Source organism: Lissotriton helveticus, chromosome 1_1 (genome assembly GCF_964261635.1).
Source record: "Lissotriton helveticus chromosome 1_1, aLisHel1.1, whole genome shotgun sequence".
NCBI lineage: Eukaryota > Metazoa > Chordata > Amphibia > Caudata > Salamandridae > Lissotriton > Lissotriton helveticus.
Window position 1 is genome coordinate 857,245,349 of NC_136057.1, and position 21,786 is coordinate 857,267,134.

Below are 21,786 nucleotides of genomic sequence, written 5' to 3' on the forward strand. Positions count from 1 at the left end.
ACCATGTTGGCTGGCGGTATGGGTGCCCCCAACTTCAAACTGTATGCCTTAAATGCCCAGGCCAGCTTTTTGCATTTCCGAATTTACCCCACCCCTTTCCAGCCCCAAGTCGCGTTTGAGGCTGACCTAGCTGCTCCTTGGCCGCTTAACACCGCACTGTTTGCCCCGGCCAGTCGTCCATGGACTGAGGTGAACACAGTTGAGACCTTGCGCTGGGCCTGGTTGTGTGTGCTTCGTCTTTCTAACGCTCCAGTGTTATCGGACAATACTGTGCCGATTTTGAGTCACCCTGCATTCCCTTCCCTCCAACCATCTGGTATGTCCAAACATGCCGCCCGCTTGGGGCTGCAGACACTGGCGGATCTCTACACCGGTAATACCTTCTATTCTCTTCCTGATACCGTGGGTCCGATGCACACATTGTGTTTTTTATCAGCTGCGGGCTATCTGCAGGGAGTTGCATCCCATGTTTGCCCAACCTCCACCTTCAATGCCCACTCTTGACTTCATATATTCCTCCCCCACCCTCCGGAAGCTGGTGACTAAATTATATGTCTTTACACTGTTGACTTCCTCTGTCTCCACTGATCGCGCCTGTGTGGCATGGGGCGAGGATCTTGGCATGGACATTTCCCAAGCCGACTGGCTCTATTGCTGTAACCAGACGAAGAAACTCTCTCCTAACTATTGCCTCCGTCTTACACACTTCAAATACTTGCACAGGCTATACCGCACCCCCGTTCAGTTACACAAATTGAGACTCATCCCGAACGATTGGTGCTTGGGTTGCTCTGCCCCTGCTGCGGATTTTGCTCATCTTGCTTGGTTGTGCCCAAAGGAGTCAAATTTCTGGCTGGAGGTCTGTGCCACCCTTTCCGAGATCACCTCCGCACTAATCCAGCCCGACCCACCATTATGCCTGCTGGGCTTTGTCAAGTTTTGCCCGGATGCCACTCGCCGATTGGTTGCAATGCTGCTCGTCCTCGCGTGGCTTAGGGTGCCAAGTGCTGGGGCGCAGGCTGGCGCCTAAGTTTGCACACTGGCTTGAAGATGCATCGAGATGTCACACCCTCCTGTCTGAGATCTAACACCTTATGCCCCCTAGATCTCGCCCACGCGACACATGGGGCCCCCTAGTAAGGTACCTTTACACCCATTCATGTCCGAGCCAGACTGCCTGTCACGTGCTCCCGACCGGCACTCCGCCCGCAGCAGCCTCCGGTGCTGGTCAGTAAACCCTTCCTTTCTGTCCCCATCCCTCCCCGGCCTGATCTGCTCTTCCCTCTGCAGTGCTGTCACCACATCATACAGCTATGTATGGTTCAGTGGTGCTACGTCGTGATATACAAGATAATGCCTCTGTCTGACCGGTTTTCCCTTTTAAAGTTGCTGTGCTCCGTAAATGGCCTATTGTGTACGATATTCTGATTTGATGCAATAATGTATTTTGGTAATGTAATTTAGTTGGTGGAAAATAACATAGGGGCAGATTTACAAGCCCCTTGCGCCTCATTTACGCCGCCGTTGCGTCACTTTTGTGACGCAGCGGCGGCGCAAATCCTGCTCCATGGTGCGGGGGTACTAACAACGTGACGCATCTGGGAGATGCGTCACGTTGTAATGCCTTGTGCCACATGTAGGCGTTCCTGCGCAGGGGGGGGTTCCAGCGCAGGAACGCCTCCTAAAAGTGGCTGAGTGAAATCTACAAGATTTCACTCAGTCACTTTAAGGCCCATGCTGCGTCAAAACCCTACGCCTGCCTGAGGCAGGCGTAAGGATTGACGCAGCATTAACTAGATAGGGCCCCCAGAGCATTGCATGGAGCAATGCGTCACTTTCGGCACAGATGCGTCACGCATCTGTGCCGTTTTTGCCCCATGGTGCGCCGCATTGTAAATGCGGCGCATCCATGATGGCGGAGCTGTGGCGCACAATAACTGGCGCATCCCTGCTCATTTGCAGGGATGCGCCAGTTATTGTAAATATGCCCCATAATGTTTAAGTACTCAAGATTTTGAGAAAATTTATTGTCTTTATAGAATATGGCTTATTGGTTGTTATCGTGCAGTGAAACAATACAGGAACTTGTGAGTCGAAGGAAGCACATTTCACCAAGGCATTTGTGTTGTTACCTTTGAAAGTGTATTTTAGTACTGGCTAAAAGAACTCTAAAAAACTCCCTTCTATGTTGATTTCAAATCTGATTGTCTCAGATGTGCTGCCTACACACAGCAATGCAAGTGTTCCTCATCGGAAATGTAATTAGTGTTGGTGAATGCGTTGCCACGCTTCCTCATTAGTATGTTTTAATACCGATCCTTAACACATCCCAGCAGGCTTGTACTCTGCATTTGGGCCCAGAAAACAAGAAAATGCCTCATGTTGTTGACAGAATTTCATGCCTTGAATAGTAAGTATCCTATTCCCCGGTGGCTGTGCATTTCATCTCTGGTGGTGGTGTTTCTGATAGATCTGTGAAGCTGGATCTGACACTTCCAGCAGAATGTGGCATCAAATTGAGCAGCTGCAATTCCAGTCACTCATAAGGGTAAGACAGGGATTGTCAAAGGTGGCAGGAAGGTGCACTGTTTTTATTTAATTTTTTGATTGGATGCACATACAGCAAAACAAAAACAAAAAAAACAATCAACCGTTTCACTGTGCAGACAACTTGTAATGACCTTTTTGGAAAGGGTAATCTGTGGTGGTCAGCAATTTATCATTGCATATTCTTCCCTGATAGCCTTACATCTCATGTTAATGACTTTTGTTCTTTATTAATTTATAGTGAGTTAGAAGTCCTGAATGTGTCGGTGGACCAGGAAAAAAAGCCAAAAGAAACAGACCATCAGCATATGTCACAGTGCTGATCTTATCCTATATTCACATTGGAGAAAACGTGTCATTTTTAGGTCTCAGCTCTAAATGGTGTGCATGCGATGTCTCGTAGAGAGACATGATGTATCTACTTCGTGGGCCTGCAGCCCGCACATAGGCTCCCCATTTTCTGGCACCATCATAGCTCCTTTTTGCATTCTCCCCATTTGTCAAAGACATGCATACTTCATGCCTCTTCTTGTGTGTAGTCCGCCCCGAGAACACTGGCCATCTACTGTTAAACATAGTCACTGGCCATAATCATGCATTGTATTGGGACAACTTTGTTATTTTTGGAAATGGGTGATCGATCCCTCCATACGTTAGGACCTGATCGCTGCTGGTACAGGCTTTTTCTGCAGAACATAAAATATATATATTCTGTTTTGTGCTTCCTCAAGATATGGTTTTATAAACCTAACTTGTGGGTTCGGGCTCTTCTCGCAGATCATGTGCTCTGTGTTTAAGAGATGTAATGCACTGATTTGGGCTTTATTTATAGTATGTACACGATGCACAGGAATATCAGTGTGCTGACTGTTTAAAAATGTAAAAAAAAGTGGTCACTCTGATGAAGCATTTAAAAAAAGCTATCTACTTCTACTAGCTGCACCACCCACTGACTGCTGTACCTGTTGTGCCCCTTGCCCTACTAATGAAGATACTTTCTGAGAACATACGTCCCACCACTTAAACCACAAGGACACACTACTCACCAAAGGCATACTGATAGCAATAATAATAAAATGACAGTAGCATCGAATGTGTGTGGCACTCTACAGATACAATATTTACCAGTGTATCCTGCATTCCGTGAGATTGGCACTAAACCTAGCCATTACCTCATCCTCCGGGGCAGATGGCCTATTTCCATGCTAAGCAGAGAGCGGAATACCTGCACGATTTGACGCGCCTGTTAGGTAGGGATTGCCTGCTCTGACCTCATGAGTATAGCCTGCCGGCCCTTGGCATTGTTGCATTGTTACCCTAAGTGGTAAGTATATGCCCAGACATGGGTCCCATGTTCGCTACGCCACCGGTTTCAGCTAGCTTGGCTGATGCCCCGAAACCAATCCCAAGATGTTTGTTTTCTAGTCCAGGGAGGACCTGGCCTGGCAGTTTGGACTGGACAGTTCCCATGGGCACAGGGTCAAGGCTGATTTGCATATGACTCGGTCCAAACTGGAATGGCGTGGTGAGCAAAATAACGATGGATTAAACCCAGATGTGACTGGGGGTGAAGGTTTGACAATGTTCAGCATTCCGTCCATCAATTTTTTGTGTTGCAAGGTGTGCCGGTTGTGAAGCCGTGTGTCTTTATCCTGCAGGACAAGTCACACCGACAGTTAGAGAGGACAGATTTACTACACAGGTGGGCCAGTGTTACTGCTGACCAGGAAAGTTCACGCAGACCATTAAAAAGCATTAGCAAGTCAATAGGTCTCGACAATCTGAGAGCTATAGGTGTTGGCAATGTTAATGTATTTATGTATATTAATAAAAATAGCTCCAGAGTCGTACACAAATGCATTTACATTGCCAATGCCTATAACTCTTGAATTTTTTAGACCTATTGGCTTTGCAAATGTTTGTTCATTTTAATTTCAGGAAAAACGACCTCATACTAAGCTAATTAAAAAAGAGTTGTGAAATCTATCCCTATTTTTTCTGTGCGAAGTATGGATTTAAACTACATCTTTAGCTATAATACATTTCACTTGCACTCATGTGCTAGAATGAAACTCAATCTGTAAGGTCATCATTTTAATTTGCTCTATGGGTGAGTCAACTCGGCTTCATCAAAGGCTATATTGTATTATTATAGGAAACAGGCGAATCAGTTAAAATTCCATCAAATGACAAAATGCTCTTAGAGAGCATTCCATTTCCAAATGTACAAGTATGGCATATGCATTTATAAAAAAAAACTGTTATGCGTACAATAATACATTCCTGACTTGTTGGCAGTTTGAGCAGTCAGGAACTGTAGCTGGAGTTGAAACACGTAATATAGCCACTCAGGAATACGACCCACAGTGAGTGATATCCATTCTGTTCACATTTTGAATTTTGACTGTACGTTTTCCATGGTAATATGTGCTGAGATCATAGTTTTTAGGACTGCTTAAAAGACAAAACTGAAACTGAATATACGTTAAATGCACATGAGAAATTAATTTCAGATCACAAATTATCACTCACTTGCATTGTGTTGAAGAAAATATCCTTTGTACGAATTCAGGTTTTGTAAAATAAAGAGAAACTAATTTTCTGAAAATATTAATGCTTTTGTGATTTTCAAAATATGAACACTTTAAAAACAACAACCACAACTTGCAGATATGGGCCATTCGTAACTTCACCTGCCATGAATGTCCGGAACACAATCAAATGCAGGAAATAAGAGCGGAGGGCAACTAAGACCCTGCAGGAGCGGCAGGAATTGTTTCCAATTAAAAATCTCCGTTTACCAACATCAGGGCTAACCCTTGTTGCTCTCTTTTACTGCGGCAATGGATCTTTGTCATTGTTTTAGTTTTAGAGAAAAACAGGAGCTGTACATCACAAACATTATTATCACAATTATGGCTCCTGGTTTAATGGTATTTCTTTTTTGAACATTTTTATCTGTCGTTATCCACATATATATTTTCCCATCTTATTTTTATTTATCCATTATTATTATATGTTTTGTGAACAGATGAGGTGATAACTCATGTATTTCTATATTTATTTACAGAATAAACATGCACCCATACTTTGATTCCTGTCAAGTTTTAGCACACTACGCAGCCAAAAACAATACAATAATAAACCCACATTAAAAAAATAGTATAATAGCAAATAAACATGTTGAGATATGCAGTAATTTAAGCACCTCATTGAGCTTTGTAACTCCCCATGCTGCCAATATGTACAGCTATTGGCCTGAAAGTCATTAATCTCAGCATGGCGAGTAGCTCAAAAGAAACCATATTATCTGTATTTTTCTGCTTTTAAAAATAATCCAGACAGGAAAGACAATTTTTTCTGTCTGTATTTATCTGTAAATAAATAAGTACAAATGGAAAAAGGAGCCCTAATCACAATCACTAATCTATTTTTAGTCAATAATGAGAGTTTAGTATGAGTTAAAGAGTTTTATTCATTAAATATTTTTGTATTTAATAAAAGTCACAAGTTAAATTGTATTAATCATCAAATATGAATAGAAATCGATAATCAATATAAGTCAAAGCAAATAGTTATAAGAAAAATGTATCAAGTCCATTCCACAAAGGAAATAATCTCTTTTCTAAGAATGGGAAGAAAAGGTGTCAGTTAGAACTCCAATTCTAGTTTGAGAGACAGAGAGTAAAAGCATAAAGCTTTTACAAAAAAAAAAAAAAATCTGTTCAACAAATCAAGAATTGATCAAAACAGTACTTCTCATAAAGAGAGGTTTCAGAAACTCAGTAGAGTCTGAAAGCAATATGGAAAATGGCATAAAGGTCTGGTAGTAAAACGAGAAAGGCAAACAATGAGGGAATGGAAAAGTCTGAACCTAATCTAGGAACATGCACTATTATAGACATCACAGTCTGAAACTTTTGCAACATGTTGCTTTGTTCATCTCCATTCAGCCAATCAGCTTTTAATGCTTTCATGGGAACAGGATCACTCTCCATTTTCTCACCAAGAATACAATAGCTCTACATAGCAGCTTTCAATGTTCCTTATTTCTTATCATCTAGCGATTACATCTGATCTACTTGCAATACATTGTCTTGTTCAAAACTACTTTCCCCATTTTTTGTATGCCCTACAGAATGCACCATATTTAGTTCCTCCGCGATATTTCCAATTAATTGATTCAGAAGTCAGGGTATTGCTCTGGGATTGGGGTGCCCCCGTATTGCTCATACAAAATTGACAAAGAGCTGGTACAATGGTGGTATTGCCCTACCTGACATCAGGTCCTATTATTGGTCCTCGCAGCGAGTTGTTTCAAACCAATGGGTCCATTGACCCATTTCGGACCCTGCTTATAGAAGGATCGACATAATATGCTACCTAGCACCTATATCAGGGTACTTTACGGGGGTACACGCTAAGTACCCGGGTTCACACCTACGTCATCCGCAGTAGAATTATGGCATAAAGCAACACGGGCTTTGGGGTGGAGAGACACAATAACACAAGTTGCCCCCCTACTGGAGACAGCCAGCTTGGGTATGCTTTTACAGCAGCCAGGATTTGATTAATGGGAGTTGATAGGTATTTCGACCTTTGGTGACATGTGAGCAAAGGATAGAGTGGTTCCCTTTACTGATCTACAAAGCGACTATCAATTGCATGATCCAGAAACTTTCCATTATCTGCAGGCTAGAAATGCGTTATGTAAGGCCATTCCTAAGAACTCAGAGGTGCCAGTTTCCTCGCCTCTGGAGGATTGATTGCTGGATGACTATCTTCTGAAGAAAGCTATCTCACTGACTTACCGGAAAATCCTCAATCATGATCCAGACACCCAGGAGAAACTGCGTGCAAAGTGGGCTGACAACATTGGAGATCTGGATGACGACGATTGGAAAGAAGCACGGGCATCTCTTCGTGAGGTAGCGATGCGATCAGGATTTTGGCTCATACAGCTTAAATTGTTGAATCGGACGTACTATACCAGCTCTGTACTGGTGAAGATGGGTGTGATAAGCTCCCCCGCCTACCCCCGTATATTTGGTCAGGATGGTACTCACATACATCAATGGTGGTATTGCCCAGTCTTTCGAGAGTATTGGAACAAGTTGTTGCAGGTATGACTCGTGGTAGTAACTCACCTATACACAACTCCCCCCTGATGTGTCTACTTAACATTTGGGACGCCACAGATTTGTCACATGCTGAGAGGATGTGGGTTACATTGAGATGTATGGTGGCAAAGTGTAATATAGCTAGAACCTAGAGGGGTGGAGCCCAGCAGTATTATAAGGATTGGATATCAGATGTGGATTGGTGCATGCAGGGTGAGAGGGTGGTTTATGAAAGTAGAGGGTGTCCACAAAAATGGACCAAAATATGAGGCCTATGGAATGAAAGTAGAAGTCTGTTGTGCACTCCGGTTGTCCTCCCTCCCTCCCTAGCGGTGGACGATGAAGATATTTAAATGCTTTCACTATGGAATGATGGTATATGTTTTTGTAATGCCTTCCAAAGCCTACATGTATATTTGTATCATGTACTGAGCTTCTTGAAATGCTAGATCAATGTGATGTAATGTTTTTTGATTTATTTGCACAGTTTTTTTTGGGTTTTGGTGTCTATCTTTGAATAAAAAGATTTATTAAAAAAATGAAATACTTTCCCATGAGGGAATTGTCATATCTACCATTCTAAATAACAAAATGTATATATTTGTCAGCAGCGATCATTGTGTAAGAAGAAACATTTGTGGAATTAGATTAAAAGATTGATGTAACTAATATTCATTATGAAAAACATGTTCATGGAAAGGTCAAGAAATAAACGTTTCATCCATGTTAAGCATTTTCTAGTCATGTCAGCTTGTCAAGCAATGCTACTTCATCCAATTGAGGCCTAGTAAGAGCAAGTGGGGTTGCCTACTACAATTTTTGCTTTTAAACACATTTGTTTGTTAAAGCTACATGTTAATTCTGCACATTATTATAAACTATAATTTTCTTGTTATTATTTAAAATTCTCCCACAATTCCTCTCTTTGATGGTTATCTAACCATCACATTTTCTTCACAAATGAATCTTTAGAGCTCAAACTCATCCTCAGTTGAGTCGTTTCTCTTTCTTTTCAGACTTTTAAATTCATTTACATTCTTGTATTCTCGACTGATGTGATCATTTCAATCTAATTCCCACTTTATCTGTTTCTCTCCCTGTTCTTTCTTCTATTAAAATAATATCTACATCTTTTATAAAAAGCAAATAAGGTTAATAAGCAAAACACTGCTATTAGTACTGGCACAAATATAGCTCTAAGATTTCCTCCTCCTGTGTTTGAAAACCAATTGCCAATAACAGAAACTCCTTTGCCAAGATTTTCTAAAACACTAAGCGTTTCTAAGACTTCTAATTCCGGTTTCAGATCAGATATGTTCTTAGTGAATTCTAGAATTTCATACTTTTGTCAGGTATGTATGAGCAGCAATGCTGAGTTTTCAGCATCTTGCAGACTCCTCCTTTTTCTGCGAGTGAAATGTCTAATGCTAACCTATTTTATAAAACCATTGATCTAATATCCGCTAATTCTGTAATAACAACTAACAAAGCTCCAGAAGTTCTGGTTGCCAACTTGATCACAACTGTTGAAAGCTTTCAATTTTTTCAAAAGAAGCAACTCCCACTGGTGGTACAATTGCTCCATATCTCCAACTAGTTGTTTTCCATCATTTATGCTACGTTATGTCTGTGGGATGATGTCATTGTTAAAGCATCTATACTATATACATGATGCATCTTAAGAACGAGCAAAGCTAAATAGCAAATTCCATCCCAATCAGCTATTATTTGAAAATAAGATTCCCATCCACAAATGAAATAAACTCCTGGAATGACTGTTTTTTCTCCTTGTATTTTTTCCATGTAGCCTCCATAATTTCAAATGATTTTTCACAACTACTAATTCCCACATGTCTATTTCTAACTGGGTTTTGATTTTATAAATGCATATTTTTGTCTTTTGTCTCCTGTCTAATTTTAATTTTGGATAGATCATTTTCTTTTTAAGTTCATCTTCTTTCTTTCAAATGCTTTTCAAAATGTCTTCTCTATTTTCAATGTGTGAAATGTGTGTGCTCCTTCCATATAATGTCATGATGAATACTTTCTCTAAGGGTTTTCGTATGCTTTAACACTGTCAATAGGCATGGGTGGTCTAAAAGAATGCCAAGCTGTGTCTATCTCTTTTGCCTGTGGGTGTAGATGCATGCTCTTCTGCAATGGAACTCATCAAAAGAATCAAGTCCTAATCTAAATACAAATATTCAGTGTCCTTGCCTATATACTAAACTAAGCAAAATACTACATGTGATTGCATAAGTCAAAGATATGTGGTGATAGTTCACTTCCTCTGCAGCTGATGATGGTAACTGCACACAGACATAGCCTGTGTGTATTCTTGAATTAACCAAGAGTAAACGTTAGTAGAAAATTCATCTTTAGAATAACCCTGAAATAATGCTTTTAATTTGGTTTCATCTAGTGTGTGTGCAGACGTTTAAGTTTTAGGTGTAGATGTAGGCTTCTCTATACTTGGTGTCAAAGAAAACCCTATTAATATTGTTATCATCACTAACACTGCTACTAAAATTGCAGTGCCCATAATGATCTTGGAATATAGCTCTATTTAGGAAACACATGTTTGTCTGTAGTCATATTGTTAAGCAGAAATATAGCAACAATAATTCAAAAGTGCAGTTCAGTTTTTCTCAAAGCAACTTTTGCTTTTGTAGTTAGTTCTTTTCAGCTTTATTTACAGCAGTCTTCATATAGACATCCGTATCCCTACTCCATCTTCTTCTAAATGTGGTATCCCTACTCTTCTACCTCAGCCATGGGCTTAGGCAAATAATCTTAAAACAAAAAAAGGAAATTATTTCAGACGTTCGTACTCTCTCATTTAATAATGTCTCTCAAATGTGTGTTTCTTTTCAGAAATCCTTTCAAAAAGCTTTGTCCCAAATTTGTTTTATTGTGAACTCATGGGGGCTCAAACTGTTCTGATCTCAGATTAAGCAATTCTTCCCCTGGCACATTTAACACCTGAGTTATGTAGTATGTCCATTTAGGGGCAGAATACCTTCAACAAAACATTCTTGCTCTTTTTTACTTTCTTGGTGTCTGGTGATCTTCTTCTGTGTCACTTACCCTGCTTGACTCTGTCTCTTCAGCAATTGTTGGTGGTATGCAATCTCAGTTTCCTTTTACCATAGTGTTGTGGCCATTTAGCATTATATGTGACTCTTCTTGATCCAGAACTTGTTCCTTTGCACAGATCATCTATTTGTTCTGGTGTTGTCTCAAGTGTTAAATCAGGTTGAGAGCTTGTAAATTCCTCTTCAGAAACGTCAATGCTACTGTGTGAAATCACAGGAACTTTTATTGGTGCAACCGTCTGTTGTTCTTCATCTCTTTCTCCTTCTTCCTGTTGTCTCTCTTGCAGTATTGCTCCTTCCAATTGCCCATCTTGCGATGGTTCTGTCACCATTGCTCTTGGTTCTGGCTCACAGAACCCTGTCTCTTCATATGGACTTCTTACTCTCTCAGTGTGCAGTGCATGCACCCAGTTTGGTACTGCAGCACACTTAACTGCAGAGAATCACCTAGAAGGGACTTTTCCATCTCAACTTCAAGCATGACTTCTGCATGTGCTTATTGACTAAGACCCAGTGACCGGGACGGAGGTTGTGGCACTGTTCCTGGTGTGAATTTAAGGTAGCAGCTTTAACCTGGTGAGAGACAAAACACACCACATCAGTCATTCTTTTGTAGAAATCAAGAATCATGTCATCTGTGATGTTTAAAAGTGCATTTGCAGGTACAACAGGCAGCCTCATTGCACTGCTTATCAATATCCTGTGAGGAGATAACCCTGTCCTTCTGTCAGGAATATTTTGGAGACTCATCAGCACCAAAGGCAAAGCATCTGGCCATTTCAGGGATGCATAAGCACAAACTTTTGACAACCGGGACTCAGCTGTTCGACAATTTCTGAGGCTTCTGGTCAATACCTACAATGTAATCTCTCCTCAATCCGTAATGCTGCATAAACCATTCTTAGGAGCTCATTGTTGAAATGAGTCCCACGATCTGACTCCTAAGAAACTGGTAATCAAAACGTAGGTGTCAACTCTTGCAACAGCAATTTTGCTACAGTGAGACTATTATTTCTCCATGTGGGGTAGTCTTCCACCGATTGGGAAAAAATGCACCCTATAACCAGGACGTTTCTCAACCGATTACAAACAGGCATCTCAATAAAGTCCATTTGCATTCTCTTGAAGGGATCACCTGAACTTCCTAACATTACTTAGTGTTACAGGAATTCTTTTCCCTGCTGTCAGTGCCCCTGGCAAGGTTTCCACCAATCACCTAATTGTGGTGGGCATTCTTGGAGGAAACATTTCTATGAGACACAAGTACCTTGGCTGTTCGGGAAAATGGAGGTCAAGCTGGCGGCATTGGAAATCCAAGATGTCTGCCAGCTTGCCCCTTTCTGTTGGTTTCTAGTTGTTATCCCTAAAGACACGACTATAATGTGAAGCGTGCATGTGTTCTAAACTGCGCACTTCACCTGAAGACTTTCCTGAGAAGGAAGTTCTGGAACGTTCTCCATTGGTTAGTGCAGTTAAGGTAGAGACTGCGATTTAACGTCGGTTATGTGTTGCTTCGGGGACTTAGTGTAAATAATAGCAATAGTTCCATGCATGCTCAAGGCATTTTAGGAAGTGTCTTTCTGTTGAGCAAGCTCTTACTGAGCAAAGTAGGAAGTAAAGTAACCAATTATCAAGCAATTGAAATTTCTTCAACAAACTTTATTAGCTCTGTGCTGCCGAGCGCGTCCTGTGCTCAACAGCATTTGCGCTTTAGATCAAAAGTTTACGAAATTTCTTTGTAGCCATACGCGATTTTGTCTGGTGTTAGAAGTAAGAGTCTGTCATAGAATTTGCCGAATTTATTAAAAAAACAAAAAATAACCCTACAGAATAATTTAAGGGTAGAATCAGTCTCCTGAAAAGAAACGGAAATACCAGCATATAAAAAGAAGAATCTTACCTGAATATTCGACGGAGGCTCTCACAGTAAATCAACTGATCCAGTATCCGGCTTCCAACTGCTACCGCACAAGTACTTCTTTTTGGAGTAAAAGAATAATATAGAGTTTTAAGATTTGAAGTTTGATGTTAGTACATTCATTTTAGAAAAAATGTTTTGAAGTGCAACTTTAAACAGAAGATGAGCTATTGTCAAGAAAACATTGGGTAGGAATGTACATCAATTAAGACAAATATATTAAAATGATATAAATGCATTAAATATAGAATATATAGGTATACTGATATTTGATACAGTTTTCAGATGCAAAACAAGGGTGCAGATGAGAGTGAAATTTACCTCAAACCCTTTGGTGCGAAAACCACGATTTTCTGGCAATCTCTTCTTTCTCCCCATCCCCTTTCCCCCCTGAAACACATCTGAAACCAGTTATAATAGAATTTCTCCAGAGTTGTTATGAAGGGAGTATTGGGAAACTGCTTCTTTCTGCTCCTGTTCATATTGGAACTTCTGAGTGCCCTGACACCTACATTCATGTGTTGACATGTCATACAACAATGTCACAATTCTTCTGCAAGCATCCTAAATCTTGTATTAAACCAATTCTAACTGAATAATCTCACTATTGCATCTCTTCCTAGATGTGCTGGGCCATGGAAATGTTGTGTCATTGGAAACAGTAAACTGGCAACACTGGTCTTCCATCTGGTGACACCAAAATGTAATTTACATTTTTCTCAAACACTGCTCTAACCAACCCTGCTGTTCTGCTTTTGAAACATCTTGTTGGAAACACTTGAGTTCTTCCCTGGATCAGTTACTGACAACAACATTGAAAATACAGTGTCCTCTTCAGATTCATCTGTGTAATCCCTGTTAAATGTGCAAGCCAAAAGTGCACAATACCGTGCCACTTCATCCTCAAATATGTTTCCAACATATCCATTGCCACTTCTGGGAGCTGCACATGTAACAGCAGCGACTTCTGTTGGCATTTGCAATGCCTCAAGCAAAACTTTCTTACATGTTCCCCATTTCTACTGTGGATGTTAGATGAGGTCATGAATCCTTGTTGTAACCATAACTGTCAAAAATCATGGACCCCTCCAAAGTAAGCCTAGGCTGTGTACTCCACTCCGCCAGCGAAGTTTGCAGAGTTTGACCAACTCCGCACTCCACAGTAAACGCGAAGTAGCGGCAAAACTCTGACTCCATGGTGGAGGGGAGTACACCCCTCAGCCCGAGAAAATCAATTAAAAAACAAACACTTACCTTCTCTTCTGCTGTCTGTGGGCCGCCCTCTCCTCGCCTCAGTGTCTCTTTCTTGCTGTTGTCCTCCTCCTCTCTTCCCCCTACGTATTACGTCTTGCATGACACGCAAGACGTAATATGTAGGGGGACTCGAGGAGCAGGATGACGGCAAGAAGGAGACACCGTGGTGAGGAGGAGGGAGGCCTGCAGACAGCAGAAGTGAAGGTAAGTGTTTTGTTTTATGTTTAGTGGGCCTGGGGCAGAGCGGAGTTCAACAGAGTTTTTTTTTAACTCCGCGGAACTATGCGGAGCACAACTCCGCATACTCCGCCCAGGGTTACTCCAAAGCCATATTGACTATCTACAAATGTAGTCTCTCTCAATTGGGCTGTTAGACTGCAAGCTATTGCAAGGGCAATTAATTATGCAACGCATGCTGAGGTAACACCTCGAAGACATGAACCTTCCACAAACTCTTAAGTAAGCATCTTTTAAGGTCTCTTCATTGTTTCTCAGACATGAGTCATCGACACAAATGACATAATCAGGCTCAATTCAAGGTTCATCTTTTATGTCTGGCCTTGGCTTGTTGCATAAATTGATGACATCTAGATAATCATGTTCATCCTCATCTCCAGGTAATAATGTTGATGGCTTCCAAATTTGGCATAGTTTAAGAATTATATTTTCATTATCATGGACCTGTTGCTTGTACTTTTAAATCTGCTGTTTGTCATGTACTGGGTTTTTGTTCTTGTGAGTAATATCACTGTATAACCTGGGACCATAACAGTCAAGGGATGTCCCAACACTATCTTCTCACATCTCTCTATAATGACACCAACCGCAGCTACCAATATAAGACAGCCGGGCAGTCCTAAGGCTACATGGTAAAGGGTAGTCCAAAAATAATCCGCAGGTCTTCGTGAATCTTCATGCATCTAAAGCACTGAGAGGGAACAGCACTGCAAAGCACTGTGAACATTTTACTGTATTCAGGAATGTCTAGTGCCGGAGCACAACAGAGAATTTCTCTCACCTCTAGAAAAGCTTTCAAGAACTCGCTGTCCCATGGATGTGGGTGAGGCACATCTTTGTGTGTCTGTGTCAGTAAAGGCTTAGCCACTAGGAAAAGGTCTGCTATCCACGGTTTACAGTAGCTGACCATTCACAAAACATCCTGACTTTTCTCTGTGTCCTGGGTGGATTCATCTGGAGGATAGCCTCTACTCTCTCTTGTGACACCTTTTCAGCTCCTTTCTCAATGATGTATCCCAGATATTGGGCTTCTTTTTAACAGTATTACAATTTATCTGGAGACACTTATGTCCATGCTCAGTCAGGTGATTTAATAATGCAATTGTATCCTATCTGCAAGCGTCTTGTGTATCTAATGCCACAAGCAAGTCATAGCTATATACTGCACAAGAACTGATCTGTAAGGCATCTGCAGAGATTCAAGATTCTCTTTTAAGATCTGATTAAACATGGATGGGTTCTCTTTATGCCCTTGTGAAACTTGGTGCCATGCCAAAACCATATCGCTGAACACAAAAGAGAAAACAAACAGGCTAACCTCAAGCAAAAGAACTGTGAAAATAGCCTGACAAAAGTCCACAAAAATAAACCATTCTGCAGTGCACAGAAACTGAAAAGAATGGTGGCTGAATTCGGTACCATAGAGCAACATAGAACAACAATGCTGTTAATCTTTAAAAGATCTTGCACAATCCGATACTTACCATTGGTTTCTGTACACCCATGATTGAAGAGTTGCAAGGGCTTCCAACATTTTATTTAAAATCCATTTCCTCAACAAGTCAATTACTGGTGTTATTCCTGCAAATGTTTCTGTGGTCAAATTGTATGGTGGTGTTCTCGGATATACACCAATAGGTTTCACTGTATTTTGGACTGGTTCTACACCTTTAATTAGTCAGATATCCATCCCTGTAAAGTCCCATACTTCTGGGTTTACAGTTTCTTTTAAATCAGTAGTTATATTATCTACAGTTCTCACTGGATAGAACCCTACATCTGTTTCTTGTCCGGCCATTTTAATGCAACATTTTTATCATGTGTTTAAAACTCAACACCCTCCGGTGTACAGAAAATAGTGCAATTTAACTTGCACAATAAATCTCTCCCTTACAGGTTTACACAACTAGAATCACAGACAACAAATTGGTGTTTGTTTCTAGAATTAACCTATTTTACAGGAATCGTTTCTAAAATTTGGTTTTTTATCTGTTTATTTTTAACTTCTACAACTTGGATTTTATTTCCCAAAAGGGGTAGGACTAGGACTTCTGCTGTTCTGACAGTGGAATGTGTAGCTTCAGTGTTCAGGCATCCCATATTCTGTGGGACCATCAGGGTTTATGTAACCTGCATCTATGGAACCTGTCTCTGCGTTGGCAACTGCATTTGCCAAACTGGTGCATTCTACATCTGCATTTGATTCCTCCTTGCATTTGACCATTTCCCCTCATTCGATGTGTATTCAGCTTACGCTCCCTCTTCCAATGCCCAATTTTATTACAAAAATGACATGGGTTAATTTCTTCAGCAACATCTACACCAGAATTCGGATCAATTAGAACTTCTCTACCCGGTAAAACACCAAATTCTTCCTGAACACCTTAAGCTTGCAATCCAACACCTTACATCCCACTTTGATTTCCTACAAACAACTGATTGTGAAACCCTTTCTGAGCCAATCTTGTCTGGGCAAGCAAAAAATCATTTTTTAGCTTTTCCTGTTTCATTTCTTGTTTATCACTAATGAATGAATGAATGAATTACTTTTATTTGTGTGGTTAATCAAAACCATTACAAAACGCATCATATTTTAAAAAGAAAGGGAGAAAAAACACTTTTAGAAATGTAAAACAATAAATATTTGTTCGAAAAATTAATATAAACCACCATTTGTTTTTGTTTATATAATAAGACAGAAGTTTGAAAAAGACCTGTTATGGGCAAAGCAAGTCAAAAGTTCAGTATTGTCCAAGCCCAGCTTTCTACGGAACTCCAGAGGGTGCTCCTGACTCGGTGTGTGAAGAGTTGCCCTTCAATAGTGTGCGAGTGTGGTAAACAAATTTCCCAAAGCTCGCCATGTGCTTTACAATGTCCAAAGTATAAAGTTGTTGGACTGCCTCTTTTGCTGTGCGGGTGCCCAGTTGAAGGAGGATTGGTCTAAGATAAGTTCTACGAGCTGGCTGAAGGGCTGGACAGCAAAATAGAATGTGGGCCAAAGATTCTCGTTTGTAATTGCAGAAGCTGCACTCCCTAATGCTCGACCTTTGAGGTCGCGGTTGGATATAGTTCTTTTAAAGGAAGAGGGTGTAATCTAGCAGCTAAGATCCTGTGTAAGGCTTGCTTCCCCACGACCTGCCTAAAGTGGAGTTTCTGGCTGGACTGTGTGTGTGGGAGACTTTGGGTCTCATGAAAGCCTCTTGCTGCCAGAGATTCCATGTCCAAAGTGCGAGAGTGTAGCCGCAATTGCTTTTTTATTGTTGCCTTGATGATAGCATAGTTGGTTAAACTGGGGTCCCAATTCTCTGTGGCAAGCTGCAGATGATCTTTGGTTAAGGCAAGACAGGCAGACCATGGGTTGCTGGTTTGTTTGTTCATCACTACAATATTTTGCATACCTCAGAATCTCATCTAATGGTTTTGTCTGCCAGCAGATCACACTCTATGTGCTTACTGAACTCTGGTCTTAACCCAAGAACAAATTAAGACACAAAGAATCCCATATAACACTATTTAGGATGTTTCCATCTATTGTGTTGTGGAAATACCTGAAGCAATCTCTCACAGTAATAATGCACTGACTCTTTCGGCTGATGAGAGGTGCTCTTTATCTTTACCTAGTCAGTATCTTTTTGAGGAACTTTGCCTTTCAGAATTGGAATTACCTCATTGTATTTATTCATTACCATAGCAGATGGTGTATTAGTGCAGGCATCTCTTGTTGGTTCTGCACATGACCATTTTACAGCAATTTTACACTGGCCCACAAATCACTTGCCACCACACTATCAATGAACATATTCTTTGCAGTCCACAGCACTTTTGAAATCTTTACTAATCTGTCAACTTGTGTATACCAATGAACAGGCTTCTCTCAATTTTGTAAAATCATTCGTAAATGCTGCTAGATCGCCTCTGCTCCGAGATACATAAACATACCCTCCACCTTGACTCTCTATCAATAAATAGGCCGAAGCATCTCATTCATCGGGGGGACCTGTCTGTGGCTTATTATGTGCTTCAACTGCCTCTGTTTCTATTCCCTTTCATTCATCTTTGCCCATTTGCTCTCTAATTTCTCAAAATACCTCTATTTACTAATGTGTTTTACTAATTCAGTAATTTGTCATCGCATTCCTGAGGAACACATTGATTCTATAGCTTCATCATCTAGTTGTACCCTGAGACTTTTCTGAAATTGAAAACTTTTTGAAAGATCAGCTTCATGTTGTTGAGCTAATTCAGTTAGTTTTTCATGAGCAGCCGCTGCATGTGTAGTAATTTATTGACTCAAATATATTAGCTCTTTTTCTTAGTACTGATTCACATGCTCAAGACCTAAACAGTCTCTAATTATGTCTTCTAGCTCTATTTTTAATCTCTGGATATTTAGCAGTCTCTCCTTCTCTGTCTGCTGTGTAGTGAGATCCTGATTCACTGTGTTTCCTGCCTTTTTATTTTCTGCAGTTTCTTCAAATCATGGGAGGAAAAATCCCATCTTCATATAGGTTAGTCCCATCGGGTGTTATTGGTGTCATAAAGACAATCCTTCTCCCTGCTTCTAATGATTGGACTGTTTGTAGTGGTGTCCAGGCAACTATCTGTGAATTTTGCAATGTTGGGATAAACCCTATCACAGGTGCTCTTCCAATGGCTCCTTGAACTACTTCATTTGGGACAATATTAATCGGAGCAATGTTGCGCGAATCTCCAATGGCTATAACCCTAGTAACAGGTGCTGGAACAGTTACAAAAAGCAATAACACTTGGAGGCATCGCTGTAGGAAAATTTTCAACTTGGACAGGCACAACATTTGATATAACAGGTTGTACAATAGACTGTGTCATCTATAATGGTCTTTCAATTTGAATCGCATTCGGGTCAAAAGGGGCTCTAGACACTGCCGCATTAGATGTCAAAGCACCCTCAATATTTGTTAAAGGAGCCACACAAGGTGGTGGACATGCGGCTAACAATGCATCCAAAATGTAATCTCCTGAATCATTAGCAGGATCTGATTTCTTTGCAGCTCCCTCAACATCTTTTGCCTGGCTCTTATTCATTTTCAGCTTCTCCGGTTTTTCAATACCCTAGGGAGGAGCCTCTTCACCTTCCAGTACTGCAATTGTTACATCACCTCTCACAAGACCCTGAAGTGGTTTAAAACATTTCATGATTTTGGTTTATTCAACAAATAGCAAACAACATACTTCAAATCTCCAATGTTTTGATTCTATTCCGTAAATGTCAGATCTCTTTTTTCCAATCCTGTTATATAGCTTTGATACCTGAAGACTTGCTAACCAGTCGCAATGCGGCACTTGCACAACAATTGACCTATACCACAACAGCACTCTGCATCGTCATCAACTAATAGCAGCACAACAGTACACTAACCAACCAATCTCAGTGTGGCACACTATTAAGTATGATCTCACTACTTGCAGCTGTTCACCCTCCTCTAGAATTGTTCTCATCCACACACACTCACACAATTCTACAACTCTAAGCAAACACATATAAACTAACCAACCAATCTCAGTGTGGCACACTATTAAGTATGATCTCACTACTTGCAGCTGTTCACCCTCCTCTAGAATTGTTCTCATCCACACACACACAATTCTACTACTCTAAGCCAACACATATAAACAATCTTTATCTGCTCCTCTAAAAACAACAAGCAATTCAATAATCAGAATATTAAGGTTTTGAAGCTCTCTGACTTTTCCATGCAGAAAGATTTTTCACACATGCGAATGAAATCTCGGTCAGCGGGAAATCACCCTAATCAATGTAGCTTCACCTTAGCGCAATTAGGTTCTGGCAACACCAAAATATATTAGTACATTCACAACAATTTGTTATAAACCCTATCATAATTGTGCAGTCAACTGTACCGCAAAACCTATACCACAAATCTTTACTAGGCAAGAATACCATGAATAAACTCTTATTTATCTAACCTGGGATCTTAGACTACTTCGGAGTCTGATAATCTCTTCACTTTTGGGTCAAAAATAGATAAACATGAACAATGCATTCGATACGCAATAGTGTCATTGACGAAAACAACAACTTGACGCATAACCCTATTGATACTCACACCTTCAATACAGCAATGGCCTTTGAAACTGCATCTTGTCAGTCATCTAATTCTGGGTTTTGGGATATGGGACTCGGGCATAACTCTATCCTTGGATAATTATATATATCTCCTCTTCTAATGATGTAAACTATCCTCTCACTACCAAGTGTGCTGTAGCAGCACACATTTTATCAATAAAAAACCTCAGTTTACCAATAGCAGGGTTAACCCCTGTTGCTCTCTTTCACTGAGGTAATAGATCTTTGTTGAGAAGATCAGGAGCTGTACATTACATAAATTATAATCACAATCACTAATCTATTTTCAATCAATAATGAAAGTTGAGTATGAGTTAAAAGGTTTTATTATTGTCACGAGTTAAATCATATTGATACTTGATGTTAGTCAATTTAAATATTCATAATAAAAATGCATTAAGCGTGTTCCATGAAGGAAATGGGAGGAAAAGGTGTCAGTCAGAACTCATAAAGAGTTACAGTTTGAGAGAGTGAGGGTAAAAGCTTTAGCATAAACAAAAATCTGCTCAATAAATCAAGACTAGATCAAAGCATAACTTATCATAAAGAGAGACTCAGTAGAGTCTCAAAGAAATATGGAAAAATGGCATTAAGATCTGGCAGTAAAATGAGAATGACAAAAAAGAGTGATTGGAAAAGTCTGAACCTACTCTAGGAGCATGCACTATTATAAACTTCACAGTCTGAAACTTATGCAACATGTTGTTTCTTCCATCTCCAGTCAGCCAATCAGCTTTTGATGCTCTCATGGGAACAGGATCACTCTCTGTCTTTTCACTTTTCACCAAGAATAGAATTGCTCAATAGAGAAGTTTGCAATGCTGTTTATTTCTTATAATCTATTGGTTACATCAGGTCCACTTGCAATACAATTTCTTGTTCAAAACTACTTTCCCATGAGTGGATTTTCATATCTACCAATCCAAATAACAAAACCTGTTTACTTGTTAGCAACGATAGTTGTGTAAGAAGAAACATTTGCGGGTGTTAGATGAAAACATGTATGCAACTATTGTTCATTATGAAAATCTTGTTCGTGGAAAGGTCAAGACATAAACATTTTATGCATGTTAGGCATTTTCTAGTCATGTCAGCTTGTCAAACAATGTTGTTTCAGCCATTTGGGACCTAGTACGAGTAAATAGGGCCATTCGTATTCCTATACTAGGAACAGACTGATGGAACTCTGTCCTCCCCTACACACTGCCTGTAGGCACTCGATGGATGTGTTGGACATACGCCCGTGTCCACACTGCCCATTTAAAGGTAGGACTATGCTGGTGAGTGACTCTGACAGGGTTACAGTAAAAGGTGGGCTATTAAATTGCAGATCTTTAAGCAAACACTGTCTCCAGCTGTGGGATCTCCTACTTGATGAGGATTTGAACTTACTATTCCTAACGGAAACTTGGCTGGGTGAGCACTCTGATCCTGATATACTGAATGCAGTCCCTCCAGGATTTACCCTCCATAGACTTGACAGAGAAA